General features: G+C 42.3%; 1 protein-coding gene across 6 annotated transcripts in view; it reads left to right on the plus strand.

The window, feature by feature from the left end:
- Positions 1-15,881, plus strand: part of BMPR1B (bone morphogenetic protein receptor type 1B) — a 367,640-nt gene that overhangs the window by 191,341 nt on the left and 160,418 nt on the right. Inside the window, exons 1-2 of one of the 6 annotated variants that reach the window (XM_053254090.1) lie at positions 8,792-8,867; positions 9,944-10,172. The exons of 3 other annotated variants lie outside the window; for them this stretch is intronic. The gene's annotated coding sequence lies outside the window, so the exon portion shown is untranslated. Of the gene's footprint in view, positions 1-8,791; positions 8,868-9,943; positions 10,173-13,964; positions 13,983-15,881 lie in introns of those variants that run through there. 2 more of the 6 variants (XM_053254098.1, XM_053254093.1) reach the window with 2 other exon arrangements.

The following is a 15,881-nucleotide window of genomic DNA, read 5'->3' on the forward strand; positions in this document are numbered from 1 at the left end:
ACTTCTTGCTTGCATGTTCTGTCAATTTCATACTGAACTTGAGCATAGAACTCATCAACTTCCTCTTCTTGTGCACCAGTTGTTGGGGCATAGACTTGAAAAACTGTCATGTTAGAGTGTTGTCCACAAAATCTGATTGATATTAGTCTGTCACTGACTGTATTGTACCCAAGTATCCTTCTTGACTATGAAAGCAACACCGTCCCTTCTTTGTTTTTTGTGTACTGAGTAGTAAACGGTGTGATTTTCTGACTGCAAGTGTCGAGTTCCAGTGTCCATTTTAATTCGCTGATGCCCAGAGGTCTACTGAACCTGGAAGTAGCATGCAGCCATCATGATTAAAAGCCATTTGTGGATCTGCCATTCTTGAATTTGTTTGCTCCCCTTTTCAAAGCTGGATGGCTATCTGAGATGTTATAGCAGAATCCTGCACTGAACCAGGGGTTTGCACTAGAAGGCCTCCAAGGTCCCGTCCAACTTCAAAAATTGATGGATCTTATGGCAATGAATTCCATAAATTAATTGTGCACTATGTGAAAAAGTGCTTAATTTTGTTTGTCTTCAATCTTCTTCCAGTCAGTTTCATTTCACTCTGGGTTCTGGTATTATGGGGAAAAGAAATATCCACTCTGTCTGCTTTTTCCATCCCATTCATAATTTTATAGATCCATGGGTACAAGACCTGTTCATTAAAAGGTATTATGTCTGATGTTTTGTGAAATCTCTGTGGCCTTTGATTTGTGTGTGGTTCTTTCATATATGCAAGTCAATACATGTGGTTTTCAAGTGATGAACACACGTGTGATTTCTCTGGATCTCCATCCCTCTGTCCCCAAACTCCATTTCTGTTGTTTACATGCCAGTTTAAATTACAGAGAGTAGAACTCATGTGTTGCACACCTACAATGCTTATCATCCTATATTAGTGTCTCCTGAAACTTGGCATATCCTGAATTATTAGGAGAAGGCAGCAAGGAATTGGCAAATTCTGTATGTTCAAGAATATTGCTTTTTTTAAATGGGTTGATTTTTTTCACTCTGGTATTCCTAGTTTTAATTAGTGCCTTATTTTAGTCTAGCTCATGAGTCCATCTTTAACTGATTGACTGCCCATACATATGCTGGCAATATGTTTCTAGAAGGAATTCAGAGCTAACTGAAATGTTTAGTCTGCTTTAAGTGGTCTGCTTTAAGTGATCTCCTCTCATTGCATATCATTGTTTCATTCCCTTCCCCCCTCCTAGTCAGGAGTCCATGACTTCCCAGCAGTTGTCCCGCTGAAAGAGCAGGCAGGTAGGCACTGCAGCTGTTGGTGGACATCGGATCTCTAACGCCGTGGGAGACTTAGAGCAAAATCACATCAGGTTCACACATGCACACACACTTTCTCTTCACTTTAAAAAAAAGGAAGAAGGGAAAGGGATCTAAAATAGCTTGTAACATAGTATAGCAAAACAATTTATTTTTTAAAAAGGTTGTGTTGTCATTAGCACAGCATGTTCACACTGACCTAATGGAATTCTGAATTTGAAAGCGTTGTAAAGTGTAAGTAATGGTAGAAAAATTCAAGCACCCATAGGCTTGGTTCTTTCTTTAATGTACTTTACTTTACTTTAATCTATACAGTGAAATCTGTTAATTATCTCTCAAAGGTGCTATGCTTAAAGGCAATAGTAATTACAGAATTATAAATGCATATGTATGCTGAGGACAACTATTCTCTAGCTGTTTAGTGTCTCTGCCTTCATGGCAACAAACAGGTCTCATTCATGTCACCCTCTAGGCATCCTATGAAGCTTGACTTGGCTTGGCTCAGAAAGAGAAACCATAGTTTCAGAGTGCATTTAGGGTTGAGATAACAAATCATGTTTAGCTGTAGTAGCATTAAACATTATGTTTACATTGCATCACTAAAGGAGAGCAAATGAGAGAGAACCAGAAAGGGAAATAAATGTCCATGGCAGAATTAAGTTGCATTACAGTATGTGTATGAAAGATAAGTTGAGGATCTCCATCTGTTTGTGCAATGAGCACAGGTGTTGTGCAAATTTTATAGATGATGCAATCATAATTATTGAAGGTAATGTATTGTGCCCTAAACTGGATGCAAATTTTAGAGTTCAGTACTAGTGGCTGAATTCCTGACAGCATAATATGGGTGGTTTAGAACCTCCCACACCACAGCAGGGCTCACAGCCCAAGATGTTGTGCAAGAGGACTTCAGCAACATATTTCTGATACTGAAGAACTCTTCCAGAGCACAAGCAGCGCATAAAAGTCTAATGCCTCTTGCACAGCAGCGTATATGCTAGAAGTAAAGGGTGCATTGAGTGAGGGCCCCTATCACACCTGTAGTCCCTTGTACTTTGTTAGGATAGTAGGCAGTACCTGCAGTACAGGGATTTCAATGTGAGCACTGGGTTCTGTATAGATGCAATAGATTTTCCATTCTTTTCTACAAGAACTAGGTGTTTTGTACACACATTGAATATTGAGATAGGTTTATACTTGTGTCTTCATGGGGGAGGTTTGCTATACTGCTCTCAGGTTCACAATATTCCCATTATCATTTTTGCAGGTAGACAAACTCTTCCCACTTTATTGCTTGGGTCATGAGAATGACCTGTAGTAACTCCGTGATGGAAAATTGTCATGTCCAAAGCAGACCTTAAAAGGATGAACAGAAAGTGAGGAAGAGAGCTCTCTTGCAGCGTGAACAGTTGTATAGAAAGAATTTAACGAAGTGTTGCTTTTCTCATTCCTGCATGACAAGTTGCATTTGCCAAAATTCCTTCTTCTTCACAACTATTCATGGTTCAGAAGCCCAGGTCTCCCTTTTCTTTGTTAACCCTAGACTGAAAGTACAGAATAGAAAGCAAAGCCATGCCAAAAGCACTCCCCCTAAACTACTGGGAGTGCTCCACCATGAATTTTTGCTGTATACAAAGCCATATAGGTTAATAATTTCTATAAAGCATTTTTCATTTGCAGCTACACTGGTTTCGTCTTTTCAGTGCTCAGAAACCAAATCTGAGTTATGCAAAGGGTTTCTGGAACCCTGTCCCTGTTTAAAAGTAACACTTTATTTTACAAACAGAAAGGAAGTGAGGTGGCCGTGTGTGTGTTCCTTTATAAACAGAAGGGGTAAGGTGGATAATGATTTATGTCATGAGCTAATCCATGCCTTTAACCTTAATTAGTCACCTTTTAATATTCCTTTCCACACCCAAATCCCATTTCATTAAAGCTAAAAGAGCACAGTTCTCAGGAATTCTTTAATTGGTTTAAAGCCTTATCTCATAAGGTAAACAAAACATGACACATACGCTTTAAGTTCTGGGTCTAGGGATATAGTTGTTAGCATCTCTGAAGATTTAGTACATTCAGCCATGTCATATTTCAGATAAAGAACCCAATCCTGTGCTCTGCCGCACCATGCTGACTGACCATAAGAACAGGTGCAGGGGGGCCCCTAACACTAGATTAACGCAGTGGCCAGCTTGTTCTTTTGCTCTGGTGCTGGGGATTGGTTTTGCAGCCTACTCGATCCTCTTTGGTATTGTAAGCTCATAAGTGCCATTATTACCAGAAAAGTGCTTTATCTTATACATTGGGGGGGGGGAAGCTTATTTTGTTGATTTAGAAGAAAGTTTCTAAAAAGTACTTCCATGCTGACAGCCAGTGAAGTGTTAACAGTTTCCTCGAAACACACAGAGTGACACTTAAAGTTCATATCAACGTCTTGGATATGCTGCCATCGTATTTGGTTTGTGACCTTACTCTGGTTGTATGCCTCAGCACTAAGCATAAGACACATGCCCAGAAAAGAAGGTATGTTCCGCCCCCTTTTTTGTGTGTGGTGGCGGGCATACTCCTCATGTCAGCATGCAAATGCTAGCCATCTAGTTTGTTACACTTTATAAAGAAATGTACTTCAAGTTATTGCGACTGCACAGCTCATGGTAGTGCTGGGAATGGCTCCTATCTGTTGATCACTGGCTGAAGTCCAATTACTTGGGAGGATAGTGAAAGTGAAAGAGTGAATAAGGAGTAGAACAACAGAGTGGGAAGAGATAAAAACAGTTTGCTGTGAGTGATAAGGGTGGATCTCGGATGGGGGAACCTGTGTGCATGCTGCAGTAAGCCTTCTCACTATGGCTGTGGGGGCAGTGTCCTAGGCTTCTAGGTAGGCACCTTAATTCAAGGGGTTCCAAAGTCTGTATGCCTAGCGTGCATCAGGTTCCAAGCTGTGTACCATAAACTGGATTGAGAGGCAAAAGACATGTGCGAATGAAGGCTCTTGGCTGGCAACCCCAGATGAGTTTTGGGTAGAATGTCCACAAATACGCCTGGAAGTCTGGAAGGTCTGGGTTTGGAGCAATGTGTCTGCCATAAAGCAGTTTTGGGGAGCACAAAGGCAAGCATTTGGATGGGAGTTCCAACAGGGCAATATTGGGAAGAGTGTTCACTAGCCATCTCATTTCTGGAAATGTACTGCATTCTGGGAGCTTGGACAGGAATGTTGTGTTTGGGGTGTCAGATTGGTCTGTTGCAACTTATGATCTGAGAACCCTTACTTGCATGGTTGGCAGTTTAGGTTCGTCAAAACTGCAAGGTTACTGGGTGCAGTTCCCACCTTTGTCAGGTTCAAATGGCTGTGTTGCTTGCCTGAAATTGAGGCTGATCCTCAAAGCACAAGGTCTTGTTCATGTGCAATTTTGTTAAGCCAAAACGAAGATTCAGTTTCAAAGTAAGTGTATGTGTCTGGGTTTGTGTGCGCACACACACGAATGTGCCCTTGCTCGCTCTGTCAATAACAATGATTTTTCTGACCAGTATAACAGTTATGGTCACAAACATGCTTCTGTTAATTTTATTTTGTGACAATCTTGACTGCAAGACTGGCAGAGAGTTAAATGTTTGTGTGTTACAGGCTTATTGTCTTATAAGATGTTCCTGAATATACATGGAAATGGTAACTGTAGTCTGAAACTCATTAAAGGCGCTATCAAAGCCAGTGGGAAAACTTAAAGCAGGCTTTGGTGTACCCTGTTCTGCCAAACTGACTCAAGCTTGATATGGAAGGAAGACTTCCAAAGGCAGTGATGGTAGTTAATCATGGAGGCCATTAACATGCTTTGCCAACAGTAAGTAGTGCTAATTATTTCCCACTGTGGTGGTTTCTAATGTGTGAACCTAGTTAATCATCTGGCAGCTTGTGGTGCTGCAAAACTAGAATAATTCCTGCCAGAATAGATGCTGGGTTCTCATTCGCAGAATATTAAAGATTTATCTAAATCTTTAATATTCTGCGAATGAGAAATACACGAGAAAACAATTCTTATGCTAGGAGCATCACTGACTTCTTTCACACTTTAATCCTGGAACCCTTTATAAAGTTGTGAGACTTATAAAGTTGTGGGACTTATAAATGTCAGATGCATACATGTTTTCTTTTTAAAAGAAAACAGAGCCAGACAAAGCCCGTCAGCTGCATATTATAGCTTGACAAGTTCTGTACTACCCTTGATTTTGTGGGCTCACCTTAGGTAGGCAGAGGTTAATTGAGCTCTTTTTGAGCTGCCATGTGTGGCTTGTGGGCTCCATTAGACTTGGTGGGTGACATAGGCACATGGATAAACTTAAACGATGGTCTCCATCATGAACCCAATCTTCTATGTACCCTCATTCATTCTACACAGAGATGTACGAATCCCACAGTGAGTCTGGAAAAAGAATTGAGCTTTTGACATGTTCCTGCCAAACATTCGAAAATGTTCAAGGCATTCAGCAGGAATACTTGAAAAGTTATTCAAAGGGACCGGGAGGCAGAGAGAGCATTATACTGTGCCTCTCTCTTGAAGAAGATACATCAGGAAGAGAGGAGAAAGGAATCAAGGAAGGTTTGGTCTTGTAGCTTTCTTTGCTCAGCACTGAGTATAATATGCTGTGTTATTGCTGCCATAACTATCTGGTTTTGCTGGATCTCAGATTGACAAAGTGAAAAACTGGGTGCCTTCCTTCCTTGAATTGTGGTTTATTTTGCTTGTGAGGTAGTGTTGTGGCAAGAAATGAACAGTTGCAGCGCTCTCTCTCTCTGTATTATGTAATATTTCTTGGTGATTGCTGTGATAAGCTCCATGCATGTCTGGCCTCGAGACTAATTTGTGCTTAACTCACTGTTCTGATCTGCTCTGCAGTCTGCATTGCAAGGTATACTCCATCAAAGAGTTGCTCTCCATCACCTTGAGAGCAACTTGTGCCAATGATGATATTGCAGCACAGGCACTGTGGCTGGCAGTGAATTCTGGGTCAGTGATTTTGGGGGGGGGCATTTTGGGGACTATGTTTGAAATATGTGTTCTGTGTTGGGAGGGACAGATTCCCTTTTACTGTGTGCTTCTGTTCTGCAGTGTTTTTCAAGGCAGGGTTGCAGAATGTGTTCACTTTGCTTGTTCTGGCCAAAGCAAACAATGGGGTACTCAAAAGAACCCTTTGTTCATGGGTTGCTCCTAGGGACACCACAGGACTTGGTCTTGTGGCAGCAAGTATGACTTGCCCCCTTAGCTAAGCAGTGTCTGCCCTGGCTGCATATGAATGGGAGACCAGAAGTGTGAGCACTGCAAGATATTCCATTCAGGGGATGGGGCCGCTCTGGGAAGAGCAGAAGATTCCAAGTTCCCTCCCTGACTTCTCCAAGATAGGACTGAAAGAGACTTCTGCCTGCAGCCCCTGCTAACTTAGCAGAGAGGCACCTTTTTGGAGAGGAGAGCTGGTCTGGTGGTAGCAAGCATGACTTGTCCCCAGAGGCATAACTATAGGGGGGGCAGGGGGGACATGTGCCCCGGGCGCCATCTTTTCTGGTCACGTGGGGGGCGCCGCCATGACCAAACTTTTTTAAATTTTTTAAATTTTTTTGTTAATACAAATGTTTCCTGCTCAGTGCAGCAGCGCTGCAGCATTCAAGGGAGCGCGTCGGTGCCCCTTTCCCCACGAGCGGTCCCTTCCGCGCCGCCTGCGCCCCCCCCATTGCTTTGCTGGTGCCTGGCGGCCAGTCAGTGGCCTGGCTTGGCGGCGGCAGCGGGCGCTTGTGAGGAAAAACCTAAGTATAATGTAGTATGTTGGGGGGGCGCGGGGGGGGCGCCATTTCAGTGCTTGCCCCGGGCGCCGTTTTCCCTAGTTATGCCTCTGCTTGTCCCCATAGCTACGCAGGGTCTGCCCTGGTTGCATATGAAAGGGAGACTAGAAGTGTGAGCACTGCAAGATATTCCCGTCAGGGGATGAAGCTGCTCTGGGAAGAACAGAAGGTTTCAAGTTCCCTCCCTGGCTTCTCCAAGATAGGGCTGAGAGAGATTCCTGCCTGCAACCTTGGAGAAGCCACTGCCAGTCTGTGAAGACAATACTGAGCTAGATAGACCAATGGTCTGACTCAGTATATGGCAGTTTCCTATGTTCTTATGTTCACAGTGGGTTGTGTTGTAGGGCATGATGGGTGCTACCTACTACCCAAACTACAAAAGAAATGGGCAAGCTGCCGATTTTAAACAATTTTTTAACCTTTCCCCCAAACCCCCTAGGATTAATGGAAAGTTTCCGCCATTCGGAATGTTTCGGCCATTTTGCGTTTCATTTCAAGCTTGAAACAGAACGCAAAATCCATTCCGTGCATACGTTATGCTCTTGCATAGCAGTACAGTGATTTTCAGTGCTCAGCCTGCATTCTAGGAGCACTCTGTTACAGCAGAGAAACGTTCCTGATCACCCTCAGTGCTATATTTCCACTGGAGCATAGGGAGAATACAAAAAAAAAATAAAAATCATGCTCTCATGCAAGAGCACACATACTTAGGATGCATGGGGGCTAGTGCTGCATGTACGCTGGTTTTAGAGGCAGTATGAGTCAGGTTGTCAGACATTATATTTTAGCTTGAGTCATGGTATCGTTTTGTCATTTTAAGTCAGAGTTTAATTTTGCAAGAGTGAAAAAGACAGACTGAAAGCACAACTCCACAGCTTCCTATGTCTCTTCAGAAGTTGCACTGTGGTAATGCTACAGCTAAAAGGAACAGCCTGTTTATTAAGTGTTCAGACCATAGTTTTGCAGCTAATAATGAATAATCACTTACCATGATCTGTCAACAGTAAAAGTCTTTTGGAGTAGAGTATGATCTTCTTGTCTAGTCCCAAGACTCCGAAGTATTTATTACTTGGAAACAAAGGCTCTTAGAGTCAGAGGTAAGCAACTTGGGGCTAAAGGAGCAACAGCATGCCCATAAAAGTGAGAAAGGAAGAAAATAGTTAATAATGGCCTTTCAGCAAGCTACACTCCATACTTAATTTTATTTTCTTCCAACCTCTAGCCTTGTAATCCCTTTTTGCTGAAAGCCACAGTTCCCTATGGCCTTGCTCATAAAGAGCAAGCTCACAAATCACCTATAGTTTTCATGTGCTCATTAGTTTGTGAGGAATGTAACACTATGCATGGCCATTTTGACTAAACAAAGAGCCCAAGGTTTTAGGCCCTTGCTGTTGAGAGCATTTTTGGATGTTAATGATATGCACAAATGCAGGAAGTGTGACTCATTCATGCTTCCTGTGTTCACATCTATCATTAATATCTAAAGTCACTCTGAGTGCAGTGTTTATAATGTTGCATGCTACCAGAAGAGCTTGGGAGTTGGTGTCTTTAATTTGTGTTGCCCAATGAAGCTTATCTACTTGAGTTAAATCAAAATTGAATATACAGTACATATATACATGCACATGTGTGCCTTTTTGTCTAGGAGAATCAAAACAAGACAGAACACAACTGCAACAAAGTTGTTTCAACAAACAGCCAAGACAAACTGAGGCCTTAAATAGAACAGGTGTGTAGTCCTGCCTACTACTGGAGAAATGCAAGACTTAAATGGGTGGTGCCCTATTCTCCAGGTGCTGGCTACAGTGGAGATGGGGAACTGCTGGTGTAGCTTCTACCTCGTCCTTTGAATCAGAATAAGGGTAAGGGTGCATTGAAGGAGTAAAGGGATACTGGAGGTCCTGGAGGTGAAGGCGGAGATCCCTTGAACCCCTCAGAGGACACTGGAGACCTTGGTGGTGAAGATTCCTCCAACTCTTCTTCATCCTGCAAGTGCTCTGCATTTTCCCAGGGGTCAGACTCGGGGTTAACATAAAAACAGCCCTGCTGGACCAGATCAGGCCTATCTAATCCAGCATCCTGTTTCTCACAGTGGCCCACCAGATGCCTTTCAGAAGCCCACAGGCTAGTGTTTAGGGCATGCCCTGTCTCTTGCTGTTGCTTTCCTTCAGCTGGTATGTAGAGGCATCTTGCCTCTGAGGCTGGAGGTGGCCTATACCTACCAGACTAGTAGCCATTGATAGACCTGCCCTCCATGAATTTGTCTAAGCCCCTTTTAAAGCCATCCAAGTTAATGGCCATCACTACATCTGATATATTTAACCAAGTTTTTGTTGTTCCCCTTGACATTTCTAGCTATATGCTCTTCATTCTCTCTTTTTGCATCCCATATTGTCTCCTTGCAGTTCTTTTGCCAGATTTTGTGTTCTCTTCATTTGAGCAGGACTTCCATTTTCTGAAAGAAGTCTTCTTTCCTTTTATAGCTTTGCTGACTCTACATGACACATGGTTCGTGACACATGGTTGAATTGGATTGATCTTCAATATATTATTAATGGAATGTTCTATTTAGCCTTGCCATACAGAATAGGACAGGTCAGCCAATAAGCAAATTTAAGAAGGATGTTGTCAATCACCTTATGTGGCCCACTGAAGAGAAAGAGGTGCAGGATACTTTCTGATAGTGGATCATAGGGAATTTGTTTAGCTTGAAATTCTGTTCAATACATTGGCCAATATTATAACATTGAGTTTATACAACATATAGGTAACCGTTTCGTTCAATTTCCATTCAATATCCTAAAGAAAAGACATTCTACTAAGGTTTCTGGCTTCCAGAACACTGCAGATCCGTTGCTGGTGGCAACATTGTCAACAGATAGCTCAGCTCCTGATGAAGGGGATTTATAGCAGAGCCCATTGGATGAATAGAGCAACTGGGCCAAAGAGGCCGAGGCTGGCAGCTTTTCAGGTGGCCTGAACAGATAGTGCACTTTGGAACCAAGGATCCAGTCCTCTGACAACTGCATTTTAGGTATTGATTCCAGTTATTCTATGGAATGTCCAGGGAATGTGAAGGAAAATAAATGTATAAGATTTTCCCCAGTGTTTTAAAAATGCCTTAAGTGGCACAGCAGGGAAATGCTTGATTAACAAGCAGAAGGCTGCCGGTTCGAATCCCCGCTGGTACTATATCGGGCAGCAGCGATATAGGAAGATGCTGGAAGGCATCATCTCATACTGCACGGGAGGAGGCAATGGAAAACCATAGGGCTCTGTGGGCTCCAGGAGTTGAAATTGACTTGATGGCACACTTTAGTTTACTTTACTAGTGTTTTAAAGTGTGGTATAAAATTCCTAGGTGTTCCTTAGATTACATGAATTGAAGTTTTTTTCTGTTAACACATACAAAAACAGATTTTTATTAGGTTTTTATAGGCATTTATCATAGTATAAGAACTCATTAGTGGATTATAGCAATAGCAATTGAACTTTGTGTGTGTTAAATAAAATACAATTCCTATGAAAAAAATGGCACACAAAAAAGAACGGTGAATAACTTGGAGTGGATAGGGAGGAAAGGAATGGGTCATATTTCTACCCTTTATCACTGTAGAATATTAAATCATAGATAGAATCTGCAGTTCCTTTAGTGAAGATCCAAACTAGATAAAAGAAGCAGCCTTTTTCTAATATTTATTTAAAAACAAGTAAAGTGGAAAATTTATTGCCTGTTAAAATGTTGTTCTCTAGCAAGGTTGGGTGCAGCTGTAAGGTCTACTTATTCATCTACAAATGACTGGCTGGCACTGTACTTTATGATCTATTACACGGTGGTCACATTACAATAAGCATCTGGCCCTTGCATGTTTGTTTTTGCCCCCCCAACAGCAGCTGTTCCCCTTCTCAATTTGTATAGGGACTGCAGTGTGGGAGAGCCCCCCCCTGCAATTGCTTTTACTTTGAGCTGCCATGATCTGGATTGGGTCCTCTGTGCTGATCCCCTGGTCCCTTACGAGGCAAATATCTGCTGTGGGGCAGGGGGGTACCAGTCGTGACGGAGGCACAGGAACTTAGGAAGCTGCCTTTTACCAAGTCAGACTATTGGTCCTTCTAGCTCAGTATTGTCTGTACTGAAGGGCAGAGGCTTCAGGCAGGAGTCTTTCCTAGCCCTACCAGGAGATGCTAGTGATTGAACCTGGGACCTTCTGCATGCAAAACAGATGCTCTACCACAGAGCTACAGCCCCATTGTGGAGGACAGGGGTTAAAGCACCCCCATGCTGTGGTCCCAATCAGCTGCTGTCTAGGAGACAAAAATTTCCAGGGCCAATTGTATGCTTGTTGAAATGTGTAGTTTGTTCCTAACTTAATGAGCCACATAGTTTGCTTCCAACTAACTCTGATGTGTATTCTTTTAAGAACTTGGTGCAGTTGGCATCTTTACTTAATGATCATTAGAATATATTCAGTTTTGATATTAAGGCCAGTCAGTTTCCAGTGGAATTAGTGAGCCATACTGATGGATATATTTCATTAATAATATTTGGATTATTGGCACTCATTAAAAGATTGTCAATTACTGTAAGGGTTTGAATGTGTTCGAATTGAAGTAAACAGAAACGTTGCCAGTGCTTACTTAAAGTGTTATGTCTGGAAATGGACTTTATATGAGGAAACATTTTGAAGTTTAATAAATTCTATTAATGATATTATTTGCCTTTTAAGTTCTCTCCAAATGTTCCTTTTTAAGAATTTCCTAAACAAATGTAAAATTGCATGGATATGTCTGTATCTGGCACGAAAAGGAATACTACTCAAATGTTTGTCAACTTATTTTTTATCCTAGAAAAACGGAAAGGCAAGTCTTTTCTCTTGTCATGAATGTGTTGCTAGCTATGCAGTCTACTAGCAGTATAATATAAATATAAAAACTTCATATTTTTATATTTGTGTTTCTCAAATAAGATTTATACCACTTTACAGTATTCAGAGCCATTCACATACACAATGATTTGCAGCTATTAGTTATAAAGGTTGGCAAACCACCCTTCAATGTGTGTGATATTAAACCACATATCATGCAGTTTCCAGACACTGACTATCAGGGCCAAGACCCTGCCAAAAGTCAACTCTGGAGGTGCTTTGAGCTCCCATTTTAAATATATGCACGTTTAATGTTAGAGTCTTATAGTCTGCTGCCTGCTGTCACTGCCAGCTCCTCCTCTTGGGGAGGAAAACTCCCCAAAGCTGCTTGCCTGACCCAGAGTGGGCTGTGCCTATCAGATTTTTTCTTCCCAGAAGTCAGGATGAGGAGAAGACATTGCTGTTGGTAGCAGCAGCAATAATGAGGAGCTAGGTGAGCGAGCCACTTCCCTCATCTCGCTCCCTCCCTGCACAGATAACTTCCTTTGCTTTACTTTTTGCTGCTCCTTCCAACTTGTATATATGCCCGGTGGGTGGGTTGACACCATTCCACAGCTACAACTTACTTCCGTTTCAGGCCAAGAGGCTGTGGGATGCTTTGTTCCTCAAGAGGAAGTGGTGGCAGTGGCAGATCAGCCAGCCAAGTGACTGCAGCGTACTAGCTTTTGATCTGCTGTTGCATTGCATGTGTGCACATGTGCGCATGTACGTACACACACACACCCCTCAATGTAAACTAGAGGGCTTGGAGTTTCATTTTGATGTCTGTGTATCTTGGCCTTTGAAAGCAATTTCTACAGACCAGCCCACTTGCAGAGCGCTCTCTCACATTACAGGATGTGGTGAAAGGTGAATGGCAAGAGAAGCAGAGCTTCCTCTTTGCATGCTTCTGCTGTGGTGTGCCAAGGGGAACCTTCTGAATCTTCCCGAAGGGAACTATACACTCACATCTGGAATTTACTCCAGGGAGATGTTAAAGTTTCTCCTTTCCACACTACTATATAAAGGAAGTCCAAAAAGAGAAAACACAAGCCTCTCAAATATCCTATTTTGCCACTTCCTGTAAAGAGCCAATGAACCCATTGAATAAAAGGTGCACTTGATCCAAACTTCTATCAGTGAAGTATTTGGCCAGGGAGAAATATGTATGTTATGTTTTCAAAGAAACTGCATTACTTTAACCAGTTTGCCCACAGTCTGGAGAAAATGGAGGCCAGGACAGAGCAGGCTTATTGGGCTAGCAGCAGTGGAGGATGCTGCAGGATTGGCCCTGGAGGATGGCAGTGCTGGGGCCATTAGAAACCTTAGGGCCAGAGATAGGGTTGCCAAAATCCAGTACAGTATGTGTTAATATGTAGCCTTGTTATGTAAGAGAACCAAAGTCTGAGTGCCCGTGGCTCATACAGCTAAATGTTAGTTCTAGTAGATTTGCTGGCTTGGATCCTAATTTATATTCCACGAATGGACTGGGGCTTTCCGTGAATGGACTGAATGAGGGGGTCCTCCCCCCACTCTGGGATTGGAGGATCTGGCAGGGTTGTTTGAGACAATTATAGACACATCAGAAGACAACAGAATAACAATAATTTATCAAGGGAGATAAAAAATGGGATATTCCCATGTGACGGATGTACATGCGTGTCAACTCATGTGTCAAAACATTTATTTTCTACAGTTTCATGAATAAAAACCTTAACTGCTCATAAATCTAAGTAGAGTCATGTATGTGACAGATAGGTAAACTCTCCAGTGCTAACAAATGGGGCTTGGATTCTTGGATGTGAGTGTACATGGAGGCGCAGAAACCAAACTTGAGAAGGCACCCAAGACTCCCAGGGGAAGACATTGGGTGTTGTACCAGTTGAAGGTCCGGGCTTGGTTATCCAGCACTCAAGGAAGGCCTTGGACTGACTTCTTAGGTGGGGATATGCATATGAAGGCAGACAAAGGATTCCGGGACTGGGTTTACTGTAATTAAGAGTGTATTTAGACTAGCAGACGATGGCCAAGTAATCCAGGAAGGCCCAGCACACACTAGGCCACATGACAGCTCACTGGTGGCGGGGGGCAGGGTAAGCCTTCTCATGAGAGGACCCCAGTCCACTGGAGAAAGAAGAAGCACCATGACCTTCAGCTCTGTGCTTGATTGCACTTTCATGAGGTAGCCTTTTCAGCCATAGGGGGCCCACTGATGTGGGGCTCCCAGTACTTCTGGTTAACAATAGAACTCACTCATGCTGCAAACCTTCCCCTTTACACTCAGCCCTTCTAAGGGGACACTTTTTTGACTTCTAAGGTGACTGTTAACAATGAAACCGGACATGAGAGTGTGTTACTGGAAGTCCAAACTCTGAGAAAGGAGCACTTACATTCTTGGTCTGTGGACTGAAAGAGATGTTGCTGTGGGACCCTTCCCCGGGGTTCGGATGGAACTCTTCAACTGGGCCGGGTGATGAAAGCTGTCTAGCCCGCATGCATGTCTCATGAGACAGTTGTCCACATCTATCTATCTATCTGTCTGTCTGTCTACCTATCTATCTCTATACCATCCAAAACTTGCATCTCTGGGCTAATTACAATTAAAATCATTTAAAACATTAAATCAATTGACAATTAAAATCATTTAAAAAATTAAAAACATTTAAAACCCTATTAAAATTATTTAAAACTATAAATCTAATTAAAAGCCTGGGTGAATAAATGTGTCCAGTGCCCCTGCTAACTGGGCAAAGAGGCACCTTTTAAAAGTGGTGATTCTCTTTATTTAGCGGGGGGAGCGTAACTGGCCCTATCCACCCCCAGCATAGTACTTCCAGTGACTGTTGCTGGTGTCTATCTTATGTTTCTTTTTAGATTGTGAGCCCTTTAGGGACAGGGTTCCATCTTATTTGTTTGTTATTTCTCTGTGTAAGCCATTTTTGGAAGGGCGGTATAGAAATCAAATTATTATTATTTATTTACACAGTCAGACAGGTGTTGTTGACTGGTTTTATCCAGACATCGAGTCCTTCCCAAGGACCTGGGATGACTGAATTTTATTGGCAATGTTGTTGCTGTTGTTATAGATATCGTCGCAGAATATAGGCTGTTCCCAGTAAAGTTGCTATTTGTAATTGGCTGATGGTGATTTCTATGGCCCCTATGGTGTTGAGGTGCTCTTCAAGGTCTTTTGGAACTGTACCCAGGGCGCCAATTACCACTGGGATTATTTTGGAATTTTTCTGCCACAGCCTTTCAATTTCAATTTGTAGATCTTTGTATTTGGTGATTTTTTTCTATTTCTTTTTCTTCTATTCTGCTATCCCCTGGTATTGCTATGTTGATTATTTTGACTTGTTTTTCTTTCTTCTCGACTACAGTTATATCTGGTGTGTTGTGTGGCAGATGTTTGCCTGTTTGTAGTCGGAAGTCCCATAATATTTTTATATCTTCATTTTCGACCACTTTTTCAATTTGATGGTCCCACCAATGTTTGGCTACAGGTAGCTTGTATTTTTTGCAGATGTTCCTGTGTATCATCCCTGCTACCTTGTCATGCCTTTGTTTGTAGTCAGTCTGTGCGATCTTTTTACAACAGCTGATTAGGTGATGCACGGTTTCATCTGCTTCTTTACAAAGGAGGCACTTGCTTTTGTTGACTTTTCTACTTTTGCTCTTATTGCATTTGTTCTTAGTGTCTGTTCTTGTGCAGCCAATATCAGACCCTCTGTTTCTTTCTTCAAGTTGCCATACTTAAGCCATTGCTAGGTCTTGGTGATGTCTGATTTTCCACTTATATTGTGCAAATATTGACCATGCAGTGGCTTATTTTTCCATTT

The sequence above is a fragment of the Hemicordylus capensis genome, chromosome 5 (assembly GCF_027244095.1).
Source record: "Hemicordylus capensis ecotype Gifberg chromosome 5, rHemCap1.1.pri, whole genome shotgun sequence".
Classification (NCBI taxonomy): domain Eukaryota; kingdom Metazoa; phylum Chordata; class Lepidosauria; order Squamata; family Cordylidae; genus Hemicordylus; species Hemicordylus capensis.